Source organism: Macrobrachium rosenbergii, chromosome 21 (assembly GCF_040412425.1).
Source record: "Macrobrachium rosenbergii isolate ZJJX-2024 chromosome 21, ASM4041242v1, whole genome shotgun sequence".
NCBI lineage: Eukaryota > Metazoa > Arthropoda > Malacostraca > Decapoda > Palaemonidae > Macrobrachium > Macrobrachium rosenbergii.
In genome coordinates this window covers 46625257-46651772 of record NC_089761.1, presented here as the reverse complement: position 1 = coordinate 46651772, position 26516 = coordinate 46625257, and the positions used below count along the sequence as shown (strand labels likewise).

The 26516-nt window shown below is 36.4% G+C and overlaps 1 protein-coding gene across 10 annotated transcripts in view; it reads right to left on the bottom strand.

Moving 5' to 3' along the window:
- LOC136850146 (inositol polyphosphate-4-phosphatase type I A) overlaps positions 1-26516 on the bottom strand; it is a 324020-nt gene that overhangs the window by 235634 nt on the left and 61870 nt on the right. Inside the window, exon 1 of one of the 10 annotated variants that reach the window (XM_067123746.1) lies at positions 15403-15474. The exons of 8 other annotated variants lie outside the window; for them this stretch is intronic. The gene's annotated coding sequence lies outside the window, so the exon portion shown is untranslated. Of the gene's footprint in view, positions 1-15402; positions 15475-26516 lie in introns of those variants that run through there. One more of the 10 variants, XM_067123741.1, reaches the window with a different exon arrangement.

Here is a 26516-nt window from a genome sequence, read left to right as displayed (position 1 = left end):
GGGACAACAATGGGAAGGTTAAACCTATAGACCATTTAAGTGGTAGGTTCTCCACAACATCGTACTTGTTGGCAGAGAAAGTACCAACGAATTACAATAAATGTGAACCTAAACAGTATTTGAATAATCGAAAACATTACAATTTGCATACTTGGGACACCAAGTCTGTCATCAAAAATTAAAGTCTTTTGTACTGCTGACTTATAAACTACTGTTCAAAACATATAAGCTATCAGAGCGGTAGGTTTTTAGCGTTACATAAACAACAAAAGGTTTCAGGCATAAATTAAGTACATAAGCGTTATTGAGAATTACGTCATTACACATGGCGTAAGGATCCAGCATCGCCAGTTGTGATTTTATAACTTAAGTGAACAGGGAGGGGTGAGAGGGGTTGGACAGCATGTTATACTGATCCACAAAATAAAAGCTATGAAGTACAAGGTTCTAAAGTGGAACTGGGAGAACCTTCATACCCAACCCCACTCCCCGGCCATAGTTGAACTAAGAAGTATTGGCCAGAGGTACTGAACAGAAAGACTGAACAAAGGAAAGGGGAATGGAGGTAAAGTAAAAGGCTTATAAGTGGGTGCAGCTAGGGGCCGAATGGAAGCTGCAAACACCTTTTAGTAACGTTTACAGTGCACCACACGAGGTGCACGGAAGGCACTATCCCCATAAGGAGCAGGATGCCGGTGACAAAACCAACAATGAATTCCGAGAGGATACTCATAAAAAAATAAGCTGCAATCAAGGAGAGAAACTGTCCACTCCTTTATACTCCGTGTGTGGGAATGCACACACACATACACATAAACATACACAAACATACACACACACACATATATATATATATAGATAAATATTGTTTATAGATATATAATACATATTATATACACACACACACACACAATTTCAGTATGGAAGCGCTAACTAAGATATGGCATTAACATTTCCAATTTGATAAACCAAAGATGATACTTCTTAATTTCCACTTTTGATGCACCCTGTTATCTCCCAGCTTCCATACTCCTAAAATCAGACGTGATTCTGTGATCATCATCTGGTATATTTACAACACCACCTCACAGAGAGAGAGAGAGAGAGAGAGAGAGAGAGAGAGAGAGAGAGAGAGAGAGAGAGAGAGAGAGAGAGAGAGAGAGAGAGTATTACACAATCTCTGTCTTGTAGCTGAAAGGGAGAACTGAAGCTGACCTGAGTAATCCCCATTTCTCAGGATTAGTTTTGAGAGAGAGAGAGAGAGAGAGAGAGAGAGAGAGAGAGAGAGAGAGAGAGAGAGAGAGAGAGCAATCCTGGTAAGAACTTTCATTCTTCGTTGCACATATCTCAGCGTCATCTCTTCTTTACTTGAAAAGTGCGATACTGCGATATGCATTCCTGCATCGAAGTGGAAGAGAGAGAGAAAAAAAAAAGGAAAAGAAAGAGGCTCTGTTTTCATTTCACTCTTTATGACTATTGCTGAGTCAGGACATTTCCAGATATCTTGACAATATCTGGAATCCAGTGCCACCCAAAACCAATGGAGAGAGAGAGAAAAAAAAAGTGACCTGACATGGAAGATAACTTGCAAAGGCATAAGACCACGATTTATACTTGTATATATGTATATATATTATATACAGTATATATATATGACCGTGTGTGTGTGTGTGGGGACATGCCGTTTCCTCTCCTGAGAGTGACTAGATCAGAAAGTATGTGTATGTATATATATATATATATATATATATATATATATATATATATATATATATATATATATATATATATATATATATATATACAATATGTATTATATATATACAGTATACTGTATATATATAATTATCTATGAGTAACACCTTCTGAATGTACTGAAATCAAGAAATCTTTCCTCTGTATTAAATCATAATTTTAAAATTCGGTGAATTTCCATCACGGGAGACGACGACATATAAATACTATTACGATCCTTTGAAAACAATGTATGCAAAGTATTTTGTTTTTCACTTGAGGAAATCGTCCAGGAATAAACATCCCAAACCTATGTAAACAAATTCCTACCGGTTCCCGCATCCAATCTGTTCTCCGTTCAGAACTACCGTACTTTCTTTTTTTTCTGAGTGAATTTTTGAAAAAAAAAAATACATGAAACAGAAAATAACTTGAGCGGGACTACATCAAAGCCTATATTCGGTTTCATGCACATATCGTATCTCTCTCGCCTAACGTTAATATTCAATATATGAATCGGCTGACATAATTATTAAGATTCTATAGCGTCATTACAATAAAAGTTGTATATATCAATATATATACAAGTATATATGTATACAAATACATACACAAACACACACACACATATATATATATATATTATATATATATATATTATATATATAATATATATATATATATATATATGTATATAAATACATATATATATATATATATATATAAATACATATATATATATATATATATATATATATATATATATATATATATATATATACATGACTTTTTATCACATCACGGTGACACTTTACATGCAAACATTAAGCTAAAAATGTCGTTCAAAATACAATTCGCGCTACTTCGGGAATATCACTTATAATTCCCCTTCGGTGATATATCCGAAGAACCACGAATTGGATATTAAACGACATCTGTAGCTTAATGTGTGTGTGTGCGTATAATATATATATATATATATATATATATATATATATATATATATATATATATATATATATATATATATATATATATACATATACATATACATATACATATACAGTATACAGTATATGTACATATAAAACCAAAACGCCCAACGTCATACTCTAACGCATCCAATTTATCATTAAAGAGACATCCTTCTATTTCATGGCTCCCAGAAACCTCTCCTCTCGATCCCAGCGCCCTAAAATCAGAGAGCAGGGACTGGAGAGAAAAATGACCCGCCCATTACAAACGCAGGTTCGGATTGAAACGCTCAAAACCGCCGGCGTAAAACTAGTAATACATTCTGTCAACAAATGATAATGCCCCATTCGTACAGGCCTCCAGAGAGTTAATGATCCGGATGTAACAGCGATCCATTTAATTACTCGCGCCAAATGGGTATTGTAATGGCTCATCGCCGCTGGGTTAGCGCCAAAAATAGCCGCGCCCAATGGCCTTTCCGTCATACCGACTGATTTATCATAAAAAGCGAACATACGGGAAGTTTTTAGACGGTACTCTGCCGTCCGGTGGGGAGCCAGCGGGGCAACGTTGACAGTGATTTCGGAGAAAGGACGGGAGGAAACTTATGTCAAAATAATAAGTAAATCAACCAGGCTTTATACGGTTTCATACACATATTCTATAGCTCACCTAACGTTAATATTTAATACACGAATCGGCTTACTTATTGATATTTTATATCGTTATAATAAAAAATGTCATAGGAGCTACGTATGTGTGTGTGTGTGTAAACACACACACACACACACACACACACACACACACACACACACACATATACACATATATATATATATATATATATATATATATATATATATATATATATATATATATACATAATAATAATAATAATAATAATAATAATAATAATAATACTAATAATAATAATAATAATAATAATAATAATAATAATAATAATAATTAATAATAATAAGGTTCAATTTACCAATGACTCTTTCAAGAATGTTTACAAACGATTCTACAATCCATGGAAAACTTCTCAGAGCTTCTACACATCTATAAGCACATCAACTAAAGGCTTTGTGGTTCAAAAGGCCAAACCGCAAAAAACCGTACAATAGCACATGGGGGACATAGCAGGAAACAGCATCCAACAAATAAAAAAAAAAAAGTTGAATTCCTAAGCCGTCACTGTTCTCAGGAAACCAACGCAAGACGTTATACTTGCCTTAAGACTCAGCGGGCAAAGCCTATAAAAAAAAAAATCATGAAAATAATCCCTCCGAAAGCCTCTTACGCACACTTCGTGTTATAAAGGGCTCTGTCATAAATCTGGAAACTCGTACAAAGTGAGCAGAACTCAGACACGCTACAGAAAATATTTAGTAAATGCAGAGTCATCTAAAGAGACTGAACGCTATAAAGAAACCGTATAATACCCTTGCTCTTTCTCTTTTCTCCGTCCTCAGAACTGCCTATTTTCATCACGAGACAAGTTTCGGGATTATACAACCACTCACGTATGGTATCCTAATATATGGGCGAAAGAATGATTTATTAGCTTCTTCAATATATATCTTTCTTAAAAAATAGTATACCTTAGTTTAACCAGACCACTGAGCTGATTAAATGCTCTCCTAGGGCTGGCCCGAAGGATTAGACTTATTTTACGTGGCTAAGAACCAACTGGTTACCTACCAAGGGGCCTACAGCTTATTGTGGAATCCAAACCACGTTATGACGAGAAATGAGTTTCTATCACCAGAAATAAATTCTAATTCTTCTCTGGCCGGTCGGAGACTCGAACGCTAGGCCAGCAGAGTGCTAGCCGAGGACGATAACCACCCGTCCAGTGAGGAACTATATCTTTCTTAACATTGAATGTCTAATTGAAGTGCAAAAATCTTTTAAAATGTAAAAAGAATAAGTATGAATGAATCTAGATTAGACTGAATGAAAATAAGTCAATAATTATGTATTGCTGAGATTATATAATGCCCAATGTTATTCTGAGTTCAAAAGGAGGCACTGCAGCTCTTTTACAAGACGCGAAGGCAATGTCATACACAAGAGCAACAGGATTAAGACCAATGGAAAGAAAGAACTCGACAAAAAAACTTGAAGTTCCTGTACCCTGCAATTCTTGTGTAACTATGCCAAAATGAATGACAGCTATTTTGAATCGTCCATTCAATATCATGGGCATTAAACCTGGTGACTTTACTTTCAAAATACAGGACAAAGGCTGACACTCCTGTGAACGTCAAATTATCAATATGGAACGCTCTGTGTTCGACTTCAAATATAATCCTTTGAAAGCAAGGTGACATAGTCTTGTGAAAACGTGATTGGATATTTTACGAAAATAATTGCAGAGACCTATATCATTTTTATAACATACAGGCACTGCACTTGCTAGCAGGAAATGTTATCTAACGAAACAGTCCCTAAGTTAACATATAAAAAAAAAATAGTTTTCATGGAGGATCAATGACCACATCCAAATACATACTCGATTAAAACTGGTGATGAAACTATATAAAAAATGAAGGATTACCAGACAGCAGTTTGAGGCCAAACCTTGTGGAAGGAACAAGAGTCAGACAGAGGTAATAAATTATGCAATACCTTCAGACATTTTTTCTATACCTAGCCAGTCTTTTTTATTCAAAGCGGTTTACAAGTACAGTACCCGTACATGCCAAATCCCAAAAGGTACAATTAAAATAAACTTTCTACACTAACTCTTATGGTTTTGGATCTCATCAGAACCCACTAATGCCACCTGCACCAGACTGCAAGGGTTTGCTATAGACCTCACATGGCTTGGTGTTTCTACAAGGGACCGACAGAAGCGTCAACTCTCACTAAAATTTGTACAACAAATAAACAAATAAAAATAAACAAAACAAGTAAACAACATTTAAAATGAAACAAGAGAGAGAAAGAAGGGAAAATGGAAAATACAGTAGTAGCCGAATATGAAAAAACTGAGGGGCGCCTTTAACATGCTATGTTGTTTCTGAATGAAAACTATGAAAAGTTCGTAAACTTGCTACCAATACATGGATGAAAAGGGAAAAAAAAAAGAGAAAAAAAGTGTATGCATAAAACGTGGAATGAATCAGATGAAAAGAAGAAAGGCGAAGAGTAGGCGGTGAGAAATAAGGAGAACCCTTGAACTAGTATTTCGAAAGCCTCACTGAGCCTCTCGACTCTCCCTTCGTCTCTCTCTCTCTGTAGATCAAACCCCTTCACATAACAAATTTGAAATGTAGGGTTTTAGATCTTTTCTAGTATGCATAAATCTCTCTCTCTTTTAAGCTATAGATCGAAACCCCTTCACATAACAAATTTGAAATGAAGATATTTAGATCTTTTCTAGTATATGCATAAGTAATATCTCACATTTTATTATATTTTATATACACACACACACACACACACACACACACACACACACACATATATATTATATATATATATATATATATATATATATATATATATATATATATATATATATATATATATATATATATATATATACATATATATATATATCACTAAGTCCACGTCGGAAGGTGAGTGAAAACCGGGACTTTGGACAAGTACTTTCGTAGTTTATTCTACATATTCAAGTTCACACTGACTTAGTGATATTCTCAAGCACGCGTTTCTTCGTACTGTATTGGATATATATATATATATATATATATATATATATATATATATATATATATATATATATATATATATATATATATATATATATATATATATATATATATATATCCCATATATGTGTATATATATTTATATATATATATATATATATATATATATATATGTATGTTATCCCATCTTAATCGTTAGTCAAAGTCCATTTTGGGGCCTCTACTCAACAATCCTCTCTCTCTCTCTCTCTCTCTCTCTCTCTCTCTCTCTCAAAGGTCGCTTTATCGGAAGTCCATTATGTGCGCCTCTCTCGCTCTCTCTCACTCTCAATTCGCCCTTAATTCCCCACCGGCCTCCTCTTGCCCCGCCCCCCACCCCTCCCCAGGTCTTCTTATTCTCGGTCACAGCTAATCACTCAAGTTTAACAGACGTCCTCGATTCACCTAATTAATCGTGCGACGGACAATTTGTCTGTCAGCTTGATCAGTCTACCGTCGTTTCTGTCAAGATTTCTTTTGTTTAGTGCACGCACACACGCGCGGAAATTTAAGAGACGTGGCTATTAACAACTCTGAGGAGGTTTAAAGCATATTCCCGTCAACTCTAAAAATTAAATAAATTCATAAATAGATAAATAGATAAGTAAATAAATAAACCAATAAAAATAACTTCTTGCATCCGAATCCGAATTCGGATATACCTCAAAATCTGGTCTACTCTCCCTTTGTCCTACATTTTTATGATTTTGCTCGTTACATATTTTGCCGAATGACGGCCAAAACAAACCGTTACGGGTGATTAAATAACCACATTACTTCGTAAGACAAGGTAACTATAAGGTATTATGCTTTATTTTTACCTCATGAAAATTCATCGTTGTATAAAACATGTAAAAATCTAAGCCCTTACCACACATATCTACATCCTAAACAAACTTACAATTCATGTCTTGAACTTAAAACATTCATCAAAATATGTCATATAAAAAAATTATACAAACAGCTCCTGCGCCTCTCTCTCTCTCTCTCTCTCTCTCTCTCTCTCTCTCTCTCTCTCTCTCTCTCTCTCTCTCTCTCTCTCTCTCTCTCTCTCTCCACTGAATATTATACTGAATAAGATAAAGAAGACTCTTTTCACAAGAAACTTTTCGTTACTGCGAGGACTTGGTTATATTTCAAAGTCCTAAAACTTTGATTACTATCCTTCACTCCTATAAACCTGGAACTTCTTATATCACTCCTGTTCCCAAACATCCTCTGATCTTGCCATGTTGGAATTTCCTTTAGTGTATGAAAGAGATAAGCAAGAACTAGTCCATCAACGCTTAGGTAAACTCAGTCTATATAAAATGCTTACATGCTTTACTTTATATATATATATATATATATATATATATATATATATATATATATATATATATATATATATATATATATATACTTGCCTCCTTGAACGGAGTTGGTATATATACATATATATATACATATATATATATATATGTATATATATACGTATATATATATATATATATATATATATATATATATATATATATATATATATATATATATATATATATATGCCAACTCCGTTCAAGGAGGCGTCTTCAGTAGGTGTTACCCTTCCACTTCGTAGATGATACTTTGGAAAGCTGATAGCCCCTTGCTCTTCCCTAACTTGACAGCGTCTCGCCAATTTCCACTGTTTACCAGGCGCATAATTCACTAATTAGGTTATCAGACATTACATTAAGTATAACACAGTAAATCGAGATATAAACATGGGAATAAATAAAAAGTACTTTAGTAACAATAAAAACAGAGCGAATGACACAACGATATCAAGTACATGAACAAAAGAAAAAAATCCATTTTTCCAATACTGAAATGGCCCATGCCAATAAACACACCAAAAACAAAATGGCAACACCGCCATTTATAAACAGACACCATTAAGATGAAGACAAAAACTTTCGGTGATCTGAATAAGATGCTTAGAGGCAAATACATCAAAACAGCATCATCAACAACAACAGCAAAGAGGTAAGATCTCCAATAACTAACCCCGAGTATTAAGCTAAGTGGAAGCGAGGTGGCGGATGGGAGGTGGTAGGGGATAAGCGCCTCTGTGGTAGGGGAGGGGAGGGATGGAGGGGGTGACGAGGGACCCATCCCCCACCACACAACACTTCTACTACTACTAACGGACAAGTATCGATAGTCCACCTCGCAGCATTACCTAAATTGGATGCTAGAGGTTAAGGAGGCCCTCACTACAGGAAGAAGAAGAAGACGAAGAAGAGGAAGACGAAGAAGAAGAAGAAGAGGAAGAGGAGGGGGAGGAGGAGCTGGAATGGAAGATGCACGGGGAAAATATGGTTATGGAATGTTAAGAGGAAAACTGGAGACGAAATTTTTTGTACGTCGTGTATCCCCGTACGTGAGTAAAATATAAAACAATTCTGCGCATGCATATGCATTGATGGTGAACGTGCTTGCAGGCGTTGTGCACAGACGGGCGCGCACACACATATATATACATATACATATACATATAAATATACACACACACACACACACACACACACACACACACACACACATATATATATATATATATATATATATATATATATATATATATATATTAGTGTGCGTATATATTACATTGAAATGAAATTGGTAATAAAAGCATAAACTGCGTACGGACTTGGTTATCTAAGCACCAGAATAGAAGCAGGAAAATAATAAAGAAAAACCAATCAAATTACGAACGTAACCAAAGTCAAACCACCATACCAGAACTCACAAGAAACTAACGAGAAATAAACACAATCGGTACACAGAGAAAGAAGCCAAACGAAAGTACTACGAAAAAGAAAGAAAGAAAAAAAAAAAGATTAAGTCCAGAACCTGACCCGACAGACGGCTAATTTATTTCCAATTAGGGCTAAGGTTACCGGAGAGGAGAGCCGGAATGGGAACTTACAAAACCCCCTAAGAAGCCTCGCTACTACGATTCCAGGTTGGAATTCTACTAATTCCAGGTTGCGCGTTGGTCTTCCACTCGTATAGTTATGTGCCATTTATACCTAAGGTCTCAGAGGTACTTGTTTCACGTCGCAAATAGAGAAAAAAAAAATTCTTACAGAAAATAGGAAGAATCGAAATAGAATTTTAATTTTTTTACCGTGAAAAATAATAAATCGGAAAGAAATAATATTTTAATCTGGATAATAAAAATGATTAAACTTTTAGATAATTTTCCTTGCAACCAGAAAGCATGACGAGCAGAGCAATTTATTTCAATCAGCTAAAATGGTGAAAATTAACATTTTTCCCCGCGCATGGAAAAGAAAAAATAATTTTTGCTTAGAAGAATGATTAAACTTTCATTTGCTCAGTCTCACATTCAAATTAACATACGCTGTTATATTTACATTATACGTATTTATTTACCCGAAAATTCATCAGAGTTGTCAAGCGAAATTTTCTGTTATTCTATAGCAAAGGCGTGATGAAAAAGGATAGAAACGAGGAAATAAATAAAAGAGAAAGAAATAAACAAATTTATATATATATACATATGTATACCAAATTGCGTGGTAAAGATCTGCTTTTAACAACGACAATACAATAACAGTAATTATAATAATGGTTCCGGCAGTAACGCCGAAGTCATATAAACTAAAAAAATTAACTAGCAATGCCCTTCGTTATACGATGACTATTGACTTCTAACCCATTTCACAAAGTGAAACTTACATATGGGCATATTTCCAGTCTCACGGCAAAAGCATCAAGATATCAATAAAATTTTTCGTGATCTACACTACTCTCTACAACGGTGGCAGGGTATTTTCCAATATCTCCACCACCCTATTTTAGTGTTTATTTCCTTCACAAAAAAAAAAAAAAAGACTTTTCGTTCCCTATACGAAAGAAAATGGTTTTACTTTCTCACAAATATTTCTATTTCCCTTTAGTCACTTTTCCCTCTGAAAAGATGTCCTTTCTCTCTCTCTAGACTCCCCTTTGTTCCTTTCTGAGAAGACAAAATTTCGCCTGAAACTGGAATCTTTATATTGTTGTGTCTGTATTATACAATACAACGGTTTTTCTCAAATCATCTCTTCTTCCTTTTCCATCCCTATATTTTCCACTCGAGTGGCGTTTCTTTCTTCAAAGCCGCCTTTCACTCCCAAGAGCGTAAGTTTTATTTTTTCAACACGGAGATTCTTCCGAAAGATAAATTTTTTCCCCTTTCGCAAATCCTATTACCATTCGCAAGTCACTTTCATCTCCTATAAAGTAATCTTCTAGAAGTTCTGAAGTCATATGGACACACCAGCATCGCAACAATGCCTTTATAAAATTAATAACATATGCAAAACCCAGCTTTACTAGAATAAATAACGTTGACTCAGTGGTCTGACTAAACCATCCAGTAATGATATAATAATCATAAGTTGTATGAGCCAACTGCCACTGACATTTGCAACTGACCTTACGCACGTGGTGCCAGCTGCAGTGAGCAACAACGAGACCCAAAAAATAACCAGAGTGAAGCATAAATGGACGGACAACAACAACTTTAGCCAAAACATACGCTAGTTTGGGAGACTTGACTAATAAGTATTCGTACCCAGATTCCTTCGAACAAGTTTCGGGTTCCAAGTTCACCAGTGAATCACCAGCACAGCTTCAAAAAACAGAAAACAGAATACAGAGTATAAAATTTAGGCCGAAGGCCAAGCGCTTGTACCTATGAGGTCATTCAGCGCTGAAAGGGAAATTGACAGTAAAAAGGGCTGAAAGGTATACCAGGAGGAAAACCTCATAGTTCCATAATGAAACAGCTGTTAGAGAGGGTGGAAAGTCAGATGGAAGAAAGAGAATATGAACGGAGGTACAGTAAAATGAATGAAAGCGGGTGCAGCTAGGGGCCGATGGGACACTGCGAAGAACCTTAAGTAATGCCTACAGTGCACCACGAGAACGTGAGGTACACTGACGGCACTAGCCCCCTACGGGGAAAAACCAGAAAAACAACAATACACAAAATCATACAGACCAACAAATAACAACAAAAGAAGCTGCTACTTTAGCAACAGAGAGGAGGAGGAGGAGGAGGAGGAGGAGGAGGAGGAGGAGGAGGAGGAGGAGGAGGAGGAGGAGGAGGAGGAGGAGAGGAGGAGGAGAGCTCATAAAGGAGAATAGTACAAAGGAGGAGGGAAGGTGGAGGGCAGGGGGACGGGGAGGGGAGATGAGATGGAGGGCTAATCTGAAATTCAACAAGACTTCATTTGGTACACAGCTTGTATTCCATGAATATATTAGTATGAGCAGAATTTGGATTCCATACCCGTGGAGTTATCTGGAGTTAATGGACCCCGCTCTCAATGGGTTAACTAACATGAAACTCCTACCTCCTTCTGCTCCAAACTTGTTTTCTCTCTCTCTCTCTCTCTCTCTCTCTCTCTCTCTCTCTCTCTCTCTCTCTCTCTCTCTCTCTCCAAGCGAGCTTGGGGAACAGAAACCAGCAGTATCAAAACATCAAGGTTCCATCATAAAAAATTTCGAGCTCATAATAATAACGATAACAGTTCAGTTAAAAATTACTGTATATTCTAACATTTCGGAGTTAATCATCATTAACTATATACCATAAACATACAAAAAAATCTAAACACTTCAATAAGACTGGTGGCAACAATTACTAACTATCGTTAAGTAAATAAAGTCAGTGCGCGCTTCATGTAGCCAAGCAGTATAAATGCATATATAAATTTATACTTGAGCGGCATGAGTAAACATACCGAGTATTTACAAGTCTGCCTATTTGAAGCACCAAAGGAGCACAAACATATATACATAGTTTCAAATGCGTGCTGAAGTGGTGCAACAGAAAAATAAAATTCATCCTTAACAAAGAAATGTCAGAAATAACTTTCCCTAGGCGTTCAAATCGCCAAAGAATAAATAAGAACCAAGGCAGTATGGATTACGTGACTGAATGCTTTGGTGTTATACTGGTACTGCTGCAGGGTACAGATAATATACATTCGCGTACAAAATGAGGTGAATTTAATACAGTACCCCTATACAAAATTTCAGGGCAACAATGAAGGTTTGCATATGATCTCTCTCTCTCTCTCTCTCTCTCTCTCTCTCTATCTCTCTCTCTCTCTCTCTCTCTCTCTCTACGCTATTATTATATATATATATATATATATATATATATATATATATATATATATATATATATATATAATATTATACACACACACACACACACACACATATATATATATATATATATATATATATATATATATATATATATATACACATGTAAAATCTACTGGTCACTTTTTACCAGATACATATGTAATTGTAATAGCCAAAATGCCCTCTTAACTTTTCGAATTCTTCGCACTTTTTTGGATACGCTAGTCACTACAAAGCCTTGAGATCCTAGTGCGAGAAATATATTTATATACAGTATATTTCTTCCATACACCTTTTCCCTTCGATGGGGGTTGGCGCCGGAGAGTATTACCCTTCCAATTGTAAGCGTTTATTTTCGAAATGAGGTTGCTAATCCAGTGACCGAATGGTAGCCCCTGGGTCAACAATTCACTGATCGACCCAACGATACTTCGCTGATCTACTAACTACCAGCATAGCGTGCATGCTACTACCGGGATATTTGTCTCCCAATTGTGTAATGCCCTAACGTTAAAGCAGCATATACCAATAGTTATCAATCAGTAACCAAAAAAACCTTGATGAATTTCCTCAAAAAGATGTGATACTACAGATCTTAGAGTTTCTGTAACACATAAGTAGTCAAGAACAAAGATTTCGCCCCAGGATAGAAAACTTATTTGTATGGTTATAAATCTGCGAGTATTAATAAGATCGAAATCCATGAGCCCGACAGGATATTATCCTACATATCTTTACGGACAATACAAATCCAATTCTTTGTTCTATATATCACAAGATAATTACAGAACTATATTTTGTATATTCACTCACTCTAAAAGTAACCACGAAAAATATAACTTCATTTTCCATCTTATTTATTTGTTTCTCGTATTTGTGTGTGTATGTGTATATGTATATGTATGTGTAAATATATATATATATATATATATATATATATATATATATATATATATATATATATATATATATATATATATAATATATTTATAAATATATATGTATATATATTTATATATATATAAATATATATATATATATATATATATATATATATATATATATATATATATATATATATATATATATATTGTATATATATATATTTATATAAATATAAATATATATATATATATATATTATATATATATATGTAAATTTACATATAATATATACATATATATACACACATACATGCACACACACATACACACACGTATATATATATATATATATATATATATATATATATATATATATATATACATTCATTCTCAAGAAGAAGGTCGACGAGTGCTTGTCTGTTTCTCTAATGTTTGTCTAATCTTGAATCGCTACAGACATGGCTTGATTTAATTTCGCTGAGAGGTGGCCTTGGCCCAAAAAAAGAGTTAATTAGATTTTCATACCAATTCGGGTCCAGATTCATACCCGAGTTTTAATTTTTAATTATACAGTAGAAAGCTGAGCTACGACCAAGGAAGAAAAGATTAGATATTAGATGAAGCTGGATTTTTTTTTTTTTTGAGGAAGGGGAAGAATATGGAATTTCGGCTAAAGGCAAAGAGCTGGGACCTATGAGGTCATTCAGCGCTGAAAGGGAAATTGACAGTAGAAAGTTTCCAAGATGTAACAGGAGGAGGAAAACAATTGTTAAAGAGGGAAAGTCACATGGAAGACAGAGAATATGAACGGAGGTACAGTTAAATTAAGCATACCTTAGTTTAACCAGACCACTGAGCTGATTAACAGCTCCCCTAGGGCTGGCCCGAAGGATTGGATTTATTTTACAAGGCTAAGAACCAACTGGTTACCTAGAAACGGGACCTACAGCTTATTGTGGAATCCGAACCACATGATAACGAGAAATGAATTTCTATCACCAGAAATAAATTTCTCTAATTCATCACTGGCCGGTCGGAGAATCGAACGCGGGTCCAGCAGAGTGCTAGCCGAGAACGATGCCAACCCGTCCAATGCGGAACTAGGAGGTACAGTTAAAAGAATAAAAGAGGTTGCAACTCGGGTACGAAGGGACAATGTAAAGACCCTAAGTAATGCCTACAGTGCACCGCATGAAGTGCACTGACGGCACCAACCCCCTACGGAGAAGTTGGGGAAGGGGGGAGAAAGGGGGGGAAAGAGGGCGCACGCGGAAATGCTGCTTTCTAGTTCGGTTTTGTTCACTGACCTTTCATTAAAACTAAAATCTAAAATTAGAGACAGGAGACAGTCCTACCTTTTCCGAAGCTCTTGACGTTGTTTATCTCAAATCAACAGGTTTGTTTACCTGGTTCTATGACAGAAACAGCTACATATGCACGTCAACAGGTACAAACTAAATATATTTCAGGTAGCCCTCCAAAAAGTTACAGAAAATTTTAGGATAAATATAAATACACACATCCATCTATTTCAAGTTCCCATGATTAATTGGTAATAATTAATTTAGGGGTATAAAATGAAGTCAGCTTATTACCCAAACAACTATAAACAAAATTGATTAATAATAATAATATTAATAATTTAATAATAACAAATATATAAAGCAGTGAAAGGTGATTAATTCTTAACAATCAAAAATCTTTTAATTCATACTAAACGAAACAAAAATAGGAAACATTCAATAGCCAGATCTTCACTTTATCCACAACTTTCGAAAAGTATATCATCTGTAAACAAATTTATATCACTTATCTCTCTCTCTCTCTCTCTCTCTCTCTCTCTCTCTCTCTCTCTCTCTCTCTCTCTCTCTCTCTCTCTCTCTCTCTCCACTTACCTTTCCCGAAGAGAAAGTGCTTCGCTTTTAGTTCCTAAATCAAAACATACTACTTCTTGTAGAGCCGCTTACCTGAAAGAAAAAAATAATAACTAAATAACAAACAATTTTGATATATAAATAGTACAATTTCACTGGAACCATAAGTAAAATGTCAAAACAATTGAATACGTAATCCCTGCAGTGATTATAAGGCTAGCTGTTCATGTAAGAGAGAGAGAGAGAGAGGGTTGTTAACAATTACCTATCAAATTGGAAGATAAATTTTTGAAAATGTGACAACGTAAATTACAACCATCTAGGCTAGAGGCATAATAATTACCTGGCGCTGTTTAACAATATAGAAAAAAATATATACAATAAAATAATATATTTAATTCCAAATCAACAAAAATGAATATTCGATCGAAGGACAACAGTAAAAATCATACAAAAATTAATTTAACACAAGTACGACACTAAGCAAACGAAAAAAATCACCACCAATGGAAGAGGAAAATAAATCTCTTTATTCTCCTCTCTAAAATCATACAAAAATAAACATCAAGAAACGCAACCGAATCAGAGAAAATGATACAGGTCGTTTCCTCTCACAACCCGAATCTCGAAAAGAAAAAGAAAAACTATCTTATATCGTAAATGTCTAACCAAAAATCCAAAAGGAAACAGCAACACATAACCCTCACTTAAAAAATGCTTAGAAACAAATATAAAAAATAAATAGACAAATACAGAAGCCGAATGTGGAAGATCTCCGGTCTTCTTTGTTTCACAGAGAATGAGAATCCGAGGGAACAACCAAATCCTCCTCCTCCTCCTCCCCCTCCCCCTCCCCCTCTTGCAATGCTTGTTATGCGTAAGGAATCCTTCGCTTCAGACCGTTCCTTCATTAAAATGCTTTCTATCTCTTCATTCAAATGCCTTCTCTCTCTCTCTCTCTCTCTCTCTCTCTCTCTCTCTAACACACACACACATAATGAACCAGATGCAAAATCTATGTTCTCTCTCTACGGACCCATTATATATACACACACACACACACATATATATAATGGAGTTATAAACCGAGTATGTATGTATGTGTATATACAGTACATGTATGTGTGTGATATTAAACAATAAGCACTTTCCTCTAATGGGAGAAGGCTCTGAAAAAAATAAAAAACAGAAAACAGTCACTGCCAAGTTAACGCTTTAACCAATAAGACGTGGATATCAAGTCAGTAAGTTAAAACTGACTGCTGTCACGGTGGTAGTAAACGTCCCTATCCCGGACAGTCCTGCCCCAGTAAGTACCAGTGGCTTAGGATTCTAATGCACCATGTTCCTAAGAGAAGGAACGATCGTGGAGGGTTGTGAACCCCACGTAGAGATGAACATGACATCAAACTGGCATAAAAGACACTCAACTGCATACATAAGGTCAACATAAAATACACTAGGATACATACATAAGTTAACACATACTGTAAGTCTACTTACTTTCCCAACTCACCCCTTTCGCTCTCTCTCTCTCTCTCTCTCTCTCTCTCTCTCTAAGGCCTCATACCGTGGGTGTAGTGGACCACTATTCACTGCGGACATTCGTAACCTTAGAAGGGCCAATGGGTTTGGGTACAGATGTAATGTACCTCAAAGTACGTAGCACCCACAATTTTTCACACCTATAGGACACCAGAGATATAATGGCATTTTCACAACTCTTAGTGGTACTCAAGTAACCAAACTCGTAGACACGGGAGTTTGTAGCTCCATACCTTCTGTGCGGAGAATGCAATATATCAAATGTGTTATCCTTGCAGGCAGTTTTCAGCAAGCCTTTTACTAAGCCAACACCCTGGCCCATTGATGTTCAAGGAGCCTTCTGTGGTAACGGCATCTCCTTTTTCTAGGTGGTTACCTCTCCAAGTACTTTCTAAACACAGCTGCCTAACTCCACTGATCAACTGAACATGAGTATAGCGAACATTTTATTACCATGGGTTATAATTATGTGTATGTATGTATGTATGTATGTATGTATGTATGTATGTAAATATATATACATATATATATATATATATAAAATATATATATATATATATATATATATATATATATATATATATATATATATATTTGTCTGTGTGCGTTTATGTGTGTGTGTGAGAGAGAGAGAGAGAGAGAGAGAGTGAGTGGGGAAGGAGAGAGGGGGAAGGGCCCTTGGCGTGAATACCGTATGTCAGAGACGGGCGCATTAAAACAACCTCACTTTCCCCAAAGAGACGAAGGAGAAGGAATTTCTGTCCCTATCAAACGAGCGCCTCGCTTTGAGATGGCTCTTCGCAGACGATGTAACACTACATATTCCGAGGAGATATAGCTCCCTTTAATGCGTAGTCTTCTCCCACATGTAAACATCAAGGCGGCAACCCCCAACTCTCTCTCTCTCTCTCTCTCTCTCTCTCTCTCTCTCTCTCTCTCTCCTCTCTCAGTTCCTAAAACATACACTTGAGAGGGAGGAGGAACAGTGTTCAGGACCGAAGCAATGAAAGGATTTCTATCACTTTATCTGTTTATGCGGAAAATTTTTTTTTTATTTCAGAGGAACTAAATATTGTTCCATGATAGGAAATATACTGAAAAAAGTTGAGGCTTTAAATATATCACCTAAATTCGTGTTCATTCGGTTTCGTTCCCAGATAAATACTTCCACTGAACTTTGTTCATCAGCTTTACATACACAAACAAAGGACCTTGCGCAAAAGCACATATATGAGAGGACGCATACATAAATTTTTATATACACACACACACACATATATGTATATAAGATATATCTGTATGTATGAATGTGTATGTGTATATATATAATATATCTATACATGGGTGTGTGTGTGAGTAAACAGACTTGACAGCTATGAAATAATAACATTGTATTACGAACAACTAACATCAGCCAAACATCGCCTCTGCTGCGTCAATCTTGCAAGGAACAGCCCTAAGCATACGGTACACGGTGAGTCACCCTCCTTGTTCAAGTTTCAAGATGGTGTCGTGTGTCAGTCGTTAAGTACAAGGGGAAGGTGGGTGGTGTCTTCCTCGTCTTTAGTAGTATAAATAATGGAATTTAGGTCAAAGGCCAAGCGCTGGGACCTGTGAGGTCATTCAGGGTTGAAAGGGAAATTGACAGTAAGAAGTATGAAAGGTGTAACATAAGGAAAGCCTCGCAGTTGCACTATGAGTCAACTGTTAGGAGAGGGTGGAAATAAGATGAAAGAAAGAGAATATGAACGGAGGCACAGTAAAAGCAATGAAAAGGGTTGCGACCTAGGGGCCCAAGGGACGCTGCAAAGATCCTAAAGTATGCCTGCAGTGCACCGCATGAAGTATACTGACGGCTTTGACCAGCTACAGGGGAAACCTAATAATTAACGTGATTTAAGAATATATTGCAGCTCAAATATAATGACTAACCAGGCATTAAGTAATTCAGCAAGTGGACCTACTGATTAACGTGGCGTCTGAATAAGTAGATGGGTGGATCATTCGACTCAAGGACCTAAGGGCTGATGTGGCATACGAATACCTTGCGCGGTGCAACATTCAACGCTTGGTCTTTGTGATTAACGCTGCATATGAATACCTTGAAGGCTGCTCATTCAGCTCAGGCAGCTGGCGATTAACGTGACATACAAGCAGCTTTATGGGAGGGTCACTCGGCGCAAGGACCTACTGATTACCGTGGCATATGGATGGAATGGAACATAGAATTTAGGCCAAAGGCCATGCGCTGGGAGGTATGAGCTCATTCTGAGCCGAAACGGAAACTGAGGGTAAGAAGGTCTGAAAGGTGTAACAGGAGGAAAACCTCGCAGTTGCACTATGAATCAACTGTTAGGAGAAGGTGGAAAGATGGAAGAAAGAGAATTCGAACGGAGGTACAGTAAAAGGAATGAAAGGGGTTGCAGCTAGGGGCCGAAGGGAAGCTGCAAAGAACCTTCAGTAATGCCTACAGTACACCGCATGAGGTGCACTGACGGCATATGAACAATAGGCATAAGATTGGCTGGAAGGATGCGTCACTCAGTTACAGAATCTAAACTGTTGTTGTGGGATTAAGTTTTCCTTTTGCAAGCACAGATGATTGCTTCTTTTAGTGTTCTGCAAAAGAAAACTATTGTGCCGACTTTGTCTGTCCGTCCTCACTTTTTTCTGTCCGCCCTCAGATCTTAAAAACTACCGAGGCTAGAGGGCTGCAAGTTGGTATGTTGATCATCCAACCTCCAATCATCAAACATACCAAATTGCAGCCCTTTAGCCTCAGTAGTTTTCATTTTACGGTTAAAGTTAGCGACAATCGTGCTTCTGGCAACGATATAGGATAGGCCACCACCAGGCCGTGGTTAAAGATTCATGGGCCGTGGCTCATACAGCATTAAACCGAGACCAAGTGAATCAGCAACTAAAGCTCAGGATCAAAGACTCTACCGGTTGCAAGAGTCAGTGACCAACGTGACACATAAAAAGTTATAGCGATATGACAATGGCTAGATTCCTGCGTCAAAAGAATAACGAGGACTAAGGAACGGTCCCGAGTAGAAATTATTGCTCATCAAAATATGATGGGATGAGATAATATCTATCTAGCGTCTGAGTACCTCCATAAGGAACCAAAATTGTGTGTAAAAATAACATTAAAGTCATAACATTAATCGAAAATTGAAATATCACATCTACTGATGTTGTTTCAAATTTAGCTGGCCTTGTGCCAGCACGGGCTCCTGCTCCTAGAGCAGCCCGTAACATCTACTGATAAAGTGAAATAGAGATCCTGGAATCCACTTTCACAAGCACCCACAGTCCAAAACTTTCTAGGCCAAGATAATTTCATATTTCAGCAGTTTCCTACTTTTCATTTTATTTAATATTATTATCAGTACTAATCCAGTGGCACAGAAATGCAAGAAGTAATGTTTCTGAAGGCAGGTCTCAAGAAGAAAAATGATATACGTAAAAATTTTCCAAGGAATATTCTCAAAGGCATTAGACCCCGTGAGAAACTAATTCTTCATGCATGGCCCACAAGGTGAGCAAGTCAAAAGGCCAAATCAGACGTAAGCCTGGAGAGAGAGAGAGAGAGAGAGAGAGAGAGAGAGAGAGAGAGAGAGAGAGAGAGAGAGAGAGAGAGAGAGAGAATGCTTTCACCCAGGTGGGGTGACGATTACCTCATTGACGCCATGGAGTGTTTAGTTACGTTGAATTGAATATAGAATTTGGGCCAAAGGCCAAGCACTGGGACCAACGAGGTCATTCAGCGCTGAAACGGAAATTGACAGTAAAAGTTTGAAAGGTGTAACAGGAAGAAAACCTCGCAGTTGCACCATGTTAGGAGAGGATGGAAAGTAGGATGGAAGAGAATATGAAAGGAGGTACAGTAAAAGGAGCGAAAGGGGCTGCAGCTAGGGACCGAAGGCACGCTGCAAAGAACCTTAAGTAATGCCTACAGTGCACCGCATGAGGTGCACTCACGGCACTATCCCCCTACGGGGATTTAGTTACGTGATGGTGAAATATATTTTTTGACGGATTACTGCTAACTCATATATTACCTTTTCTTTTCTTATCCCTCCATCCAATGCACCTCGCAAAAGTCGACTTAGGAAGTAGTGCGTAATTTGCTGCAGAGATCAACAAAGGCAACTGCATTTTTCAGAAAACGAGCCTATCCCCTTTTGTTTCTTCGCCCAGTTACGGGATCGAACGCGAATTCCTCGTTCTCCGTAACTTTGCGTCACGGAGAACAGGAGAGAGAGAGAGAGAGAGAGAGAGAGAGAGTGAGTCTACCTCCAGCACTCTATATCTAATCCCTCCCAAGGCGTCAATGCGTTAGGCCTCGGAAGTGTTTCCTGTACATACGTTAAAATCAAACGAGGCGTCCGACATCTTGCTCTCCTCCCCTCGCCCCTCCCCGAACCCCTTGTTCAAATCGGCCGTGGAGTGGTAACCAGGGGCTCTTAATGAATGCCAGGGACGTTAATGACCCATTACGACTGGTCGATTCATATCGTTCGCCCTACAGGACTACGTAACGAATCACCATCTGAGGAATACCTGAACGTGGCTGTTAAAACAGCCAAGAAAGTTCATTCAATCTAGAATAGAATACAATATAAAATTTGGGACAAAGGCCCAACGCTGGGACCTATGAGGTCATTCAGCCTGAAAGGGAAATTCGCTGTAAAAAGGTTTGAAAGGCGTAACATGGAGAAAACCTCTCAGTTACACTATGAAAATATTGTTAAAAGAGGGTGGAAAGTAAGATGGAAGAAAGATTATGAATGGAGGTACAGTAAAAGGAAAGAACGGGGTTGCAGTTTAGGGCCGAAGGTACTGACGGCACTAACCCCCTACGGGATTTAGCACATAAGGTATTCAATATACAGTACATGGAATATAGTATGAGACATTCTGCTACCACAAAGTTGTTTAGTATAAACAGAATACTTCAAGTGGGGAGTCACTCAAATATGACATACCATAAGAGGGTATTTATAATTTAAGGCACGCTTTTACAGTATATGTATAAAATTTACATTTCTCCTAAATTGTGCAAGTACTTGCAATATTAAAGATGAAAAACTTAATCATAATCAAAGTCTTAGTTTTTCATATCTTAATTTTACACATAAGACAAATACGTTCGGGAAAACCCTTATGTATAATAATGACGTTTTGGATAAAACAGTATGTATTAATATTTAGGGCAAACTTAGAGAGAGAGAGAGAGAGAGAGAGAGAGAGAGAGAGAGAGAGAGAGAGAGAGAGAGAGAAAGGAATTCCACTGCTGTAAAAGATAAAAACTAACCAGAAGTGGGACAACTGAGAGAGAGAGAGAGAGAGAGAGAGAGAGAGAGAGAGAGAGAGAGAGAGAGAGAGAGAGAGAGAGAGAGAGAGAGAGAGAGTCAAAACGAAAGCAATTCCGGTGCTGTAAAAGTTAAAAACTAACCAGGAGGACAATTGAGAGAGAGAGAGAGAGAGAGAGAGAGAGAGAGAGAGAGAGAGAGAGAGAGAGAGAGAGAGAGAGAGAGAGAGAGATCGTTTGACATTGTACGCAATGCGACAGCCTCCCTCGAGATTCCTACTGGGGAGAGAGAGAGAGAGAGAGAGAGAGAGAGAGAGAGGAATTTATAAACTTTTTACATTCTCGCAAAAAGAATTAGGCGAATCTCTTTCTCTCTCTCTCTCTCTTCCTTCCTTTCCCCTGAAACCTAAAGTCTTAATCGCCATCTCCTTCTCACAGATACGAACACTTGGCTTCTTAAAAGTCCTAAAAAAGAAATGGAAGGAATGTTATCGTAAGTCTTGAGAACGATTTAGGTATACCCTCCAACCTCCCCCCCCTAACTACTAGCCCCCAAGGGGAGGGGGGAGGGGAGGGGCAAAAGCAACCTCTTCCTTCCAAGAAGAGAAAGAGTTTAGCGTACATCCAAAAGAACTGGTGAAACTCCGGCATTCTCGTTGCATTATTGTTTTTATTATTATCATTCATATTATTATTATTATTATTATTATTTTTATTATTGAACTATTATTTTTATTATCATTCATATTATTTTTATTCATATTATTTTTATTATTCATATCATCATCATTATTATTATTATTATTATTATTATTATTATTATTATTATTATTATTATTATTATTATTATTATTATTATTATTATTATTATTATCATTATTATTATTATTATTGCATACTGTATTTATATTATTATCATTCATATTATAATTATTATTTTTATTATTGAACTATTATTTTTATTATTATCATTCATATAATCATTATTTTTATTATTCACATTATTATTATTATTATTATTATTATTATTATTAATATTATTATTATTATTTTACCGTTCTATGCACTGCAAGGAGACTTTGGATCATAAAAGATATTATCATTATTAATTTGGCGTTTCCTCTATTAATGAAGGCTGTGGATAATAACAAAGCATTATGATCATAATTAATATCGCCACTCTGCCGTTATCCTAGTGATAGCCAGGAGAAATAAGCCAGCCATCGTTTATTCTCGAGATCAAATAACGAACGGGAATACCATAGTGACGCAAGACATTCTATAATATTGGTCTGTGAATTATGAAAAACATAACAATTTACCGCCAACTTCACCCTTTAATTACTGCATTATGGATGAACCTCAGTGTAAAATATTTCCGCAGCATCCACTATTTAATAACCGACTTTATTAGCATTAGTCCCTAAATAGACAGTCTATAAGCTTTAATGTTTTAGTGAAAAAAATCTAGAGACGTGGCAAAGCAAAAATTCACTTACTCAAGATACCAAGTGGAATCTAGATAGAGTTTAGAGTTCAGTACCTAAAGCAATTAAACAATAGGGCGATATGAATGTACAGTACTTCTTTCTTCTTTCCTATATACGAGTATATATATATATATATATATATATATATATATATATATATATATATATATATATATATATATATATAGGAAGAAAGAAAAAAAGTGTAATTATAGCGCCCTGCTGTTTAACTGGTTTACGTGCTGCACTATCTAAACTCCTTTATCAAGATTCCACATAGTATTTTGGGGAAACGAATTCCTGCACTGTCCCATCTCTAGATTTTTTCAATATAGGCTATATATAAGATATATATATATATACATATATACATATACATATATAAATATACATATATATATATATATATATATATATATATATATATATATATATATATATATATATATATATATATATATATATATATATATATATATATATATATATATATATATATATATATATAGTGGGCACGCCAACCAGTGACCTAATAATCATTGCTACGTTTTATGTCCAATGATGATTATCAGTCCCAAATCTTATCTCTATTACACGGTTACAGCTCTCTCTCTCTCTCTCTCTCTCTCTCTCTCTCTCTCTCTCTCTCTCTCTCTCTCTCTCTCAAAAGGGAATTGATATAAACACAGCTCTCCATTCCCAAAAGGGTTTCTCTCTGCTCAGGACAAGGAACCCGCTGAATTCGTTTAAGCAAACACTGACGGTTCGCGAACATTTTTTTTTCTTTTTACAAAGCAGACAATATCCGAGTAAAATTTCAATTCGTAATTTCTTTCCTATGGTATCATGTAATAAAAATTATAAAATCATTCACTGTTTTACTGAGGTAGTCCCTATTTGAATTTACCCTTTTTTTTCACTTGTGATTTTTTACATTTTTAATTTTGTACACTGATCTGGCATCGCAGCTACCGAGAGACTCGGCGTCATTCTGTCTATTTCTTTCGTAAATAACAACAATAATAAGAGTTATGAGAGTATGGTTGATGCCTCACATCGGCAAGCTAGAAAGAATGAACTTGAGCCTGAGTGGGATAACCAGTTGAGTAGACTTGAACCAATTGCCAAACTGAAAGAGAGAGGAACAAGAATAAATACAAGAGGCGGAAAGAGCACGTATGAAGTACAGTACAGGGAAAGAAGGCGTACTGTACAAGAAAAGAGGAAGTGGAATAAATAAATGTACACTAAATAATATTGAGTGCTGAAGACCTCCTAGTCTAAAAAAAAAAAGTACAGTAAAAAATGAAAAAAAAGAGAAAAAAAAATGAAAAACAGTGGAGTAAAGATTTTACAGGAAAAGAGGAAGTGAGAAAAATAAATTCACACAATAAAAAAATTACGTGCTGAAGACCGATTTTAAAAACTGAAGAACACTCGAGAAAAAATGAAGTGTCGTAAAAATGTAAAGCAGTAGAAGAGCAAACCAGTATAGCAGAGGGAATGCAGTGTGGAATATACAGAATTTAGGCCAAGGCCCAAACGCTGGGACCTATGAGGTCATTCAGCGTAAAGAAGGTTTGAAAGGTATAACTGGAGGAAAACCTCGCAGTTGCATTATGAAACAACTGTTAGGAGAGGGTGGAAAGTAAGATGGAAGAAAGATAATGTGAACGAGTACAAAGGAATGAAAGAGGTTGCTGCTAGGGGCGGAAGGGAGGCTGCAAAGAAACTTAAGTAATGCCTACAGTGCACCGCGTGAGGTGCACTGATGGCACTATCCCCCTACGGAGAAAATGCAGCGTGAGACAGAACTACCTCCAACTTTCCGTGACTACTTCACGGTATATTTGTTCCTAAAACTCGAAGAGGTATAGTTAGCTACATGAATTCACGCCTCAGTAGCCCAAGAAAGCATAATAGTACTTTTATTATATATCTCACATTGGAAATCACAGATACAGTAGAGTCGCTGACCCTGAATAAGGCGCGACCGCCCAATGTTGAAACATGTAACAGCTCTTAGCTGCGGGGGTGGGGGTGGGGGGCAGTAGGCGACAAAGACGGTCGAAAAGTAAAACCAATAAAATTTAAAATACTATTACGATTTTAGATATCCAACAGACTGAGGTAAGAATCAATACAGATATTTAAACGAGCAATGTTTGATAAGCTTAATCACACAACAGTATTTCCATCATTATTAATAGAAATCCGAAATCATTAGGCTGTTATGAGTACTTGTACAAATATCAAAACTATTATTTTCATTATCACTGAAACTTATACACCTCCCCACCTCGGTGATCCTTGGGTAAAATACTGAACAGGAGACAAAAACTTAAATGGAGGTACCGCGCCTAAATTTTTCTCTTCGAGGTAGTATGGAAAAATACCTGAGAGAGAGAGAGAGAGAGAGAGAGAGAGAGAGAGAGAGAGAGAGAGAGAGAGAGAGACTCCTTGCTCCTAATAAAGGCCGTAAAAGATGGGAAATATTGCCGACATTTTCTTTTGCTATTTTTTTTTTAATTTCATGGTAAGACTAGACCGGTGCAGAATGCTGCTGCGGCGAATTCCACAGGAATGTTTGCTCACTTGCAAATCCTTTAATGCTAAAGATCTGACAGAGAGAGAGAGAGAGAGAGAGAGAGAGAGAGAGAGAGAGAGAGAGAGAGAGAGAGAGAATGTATCTGATGCATTTCTTCACCCAGCTTATCTCACGAAGGCCTCACCATTTTTGATCATGTGATTTTATACTGTACATTATAATGTACATATAC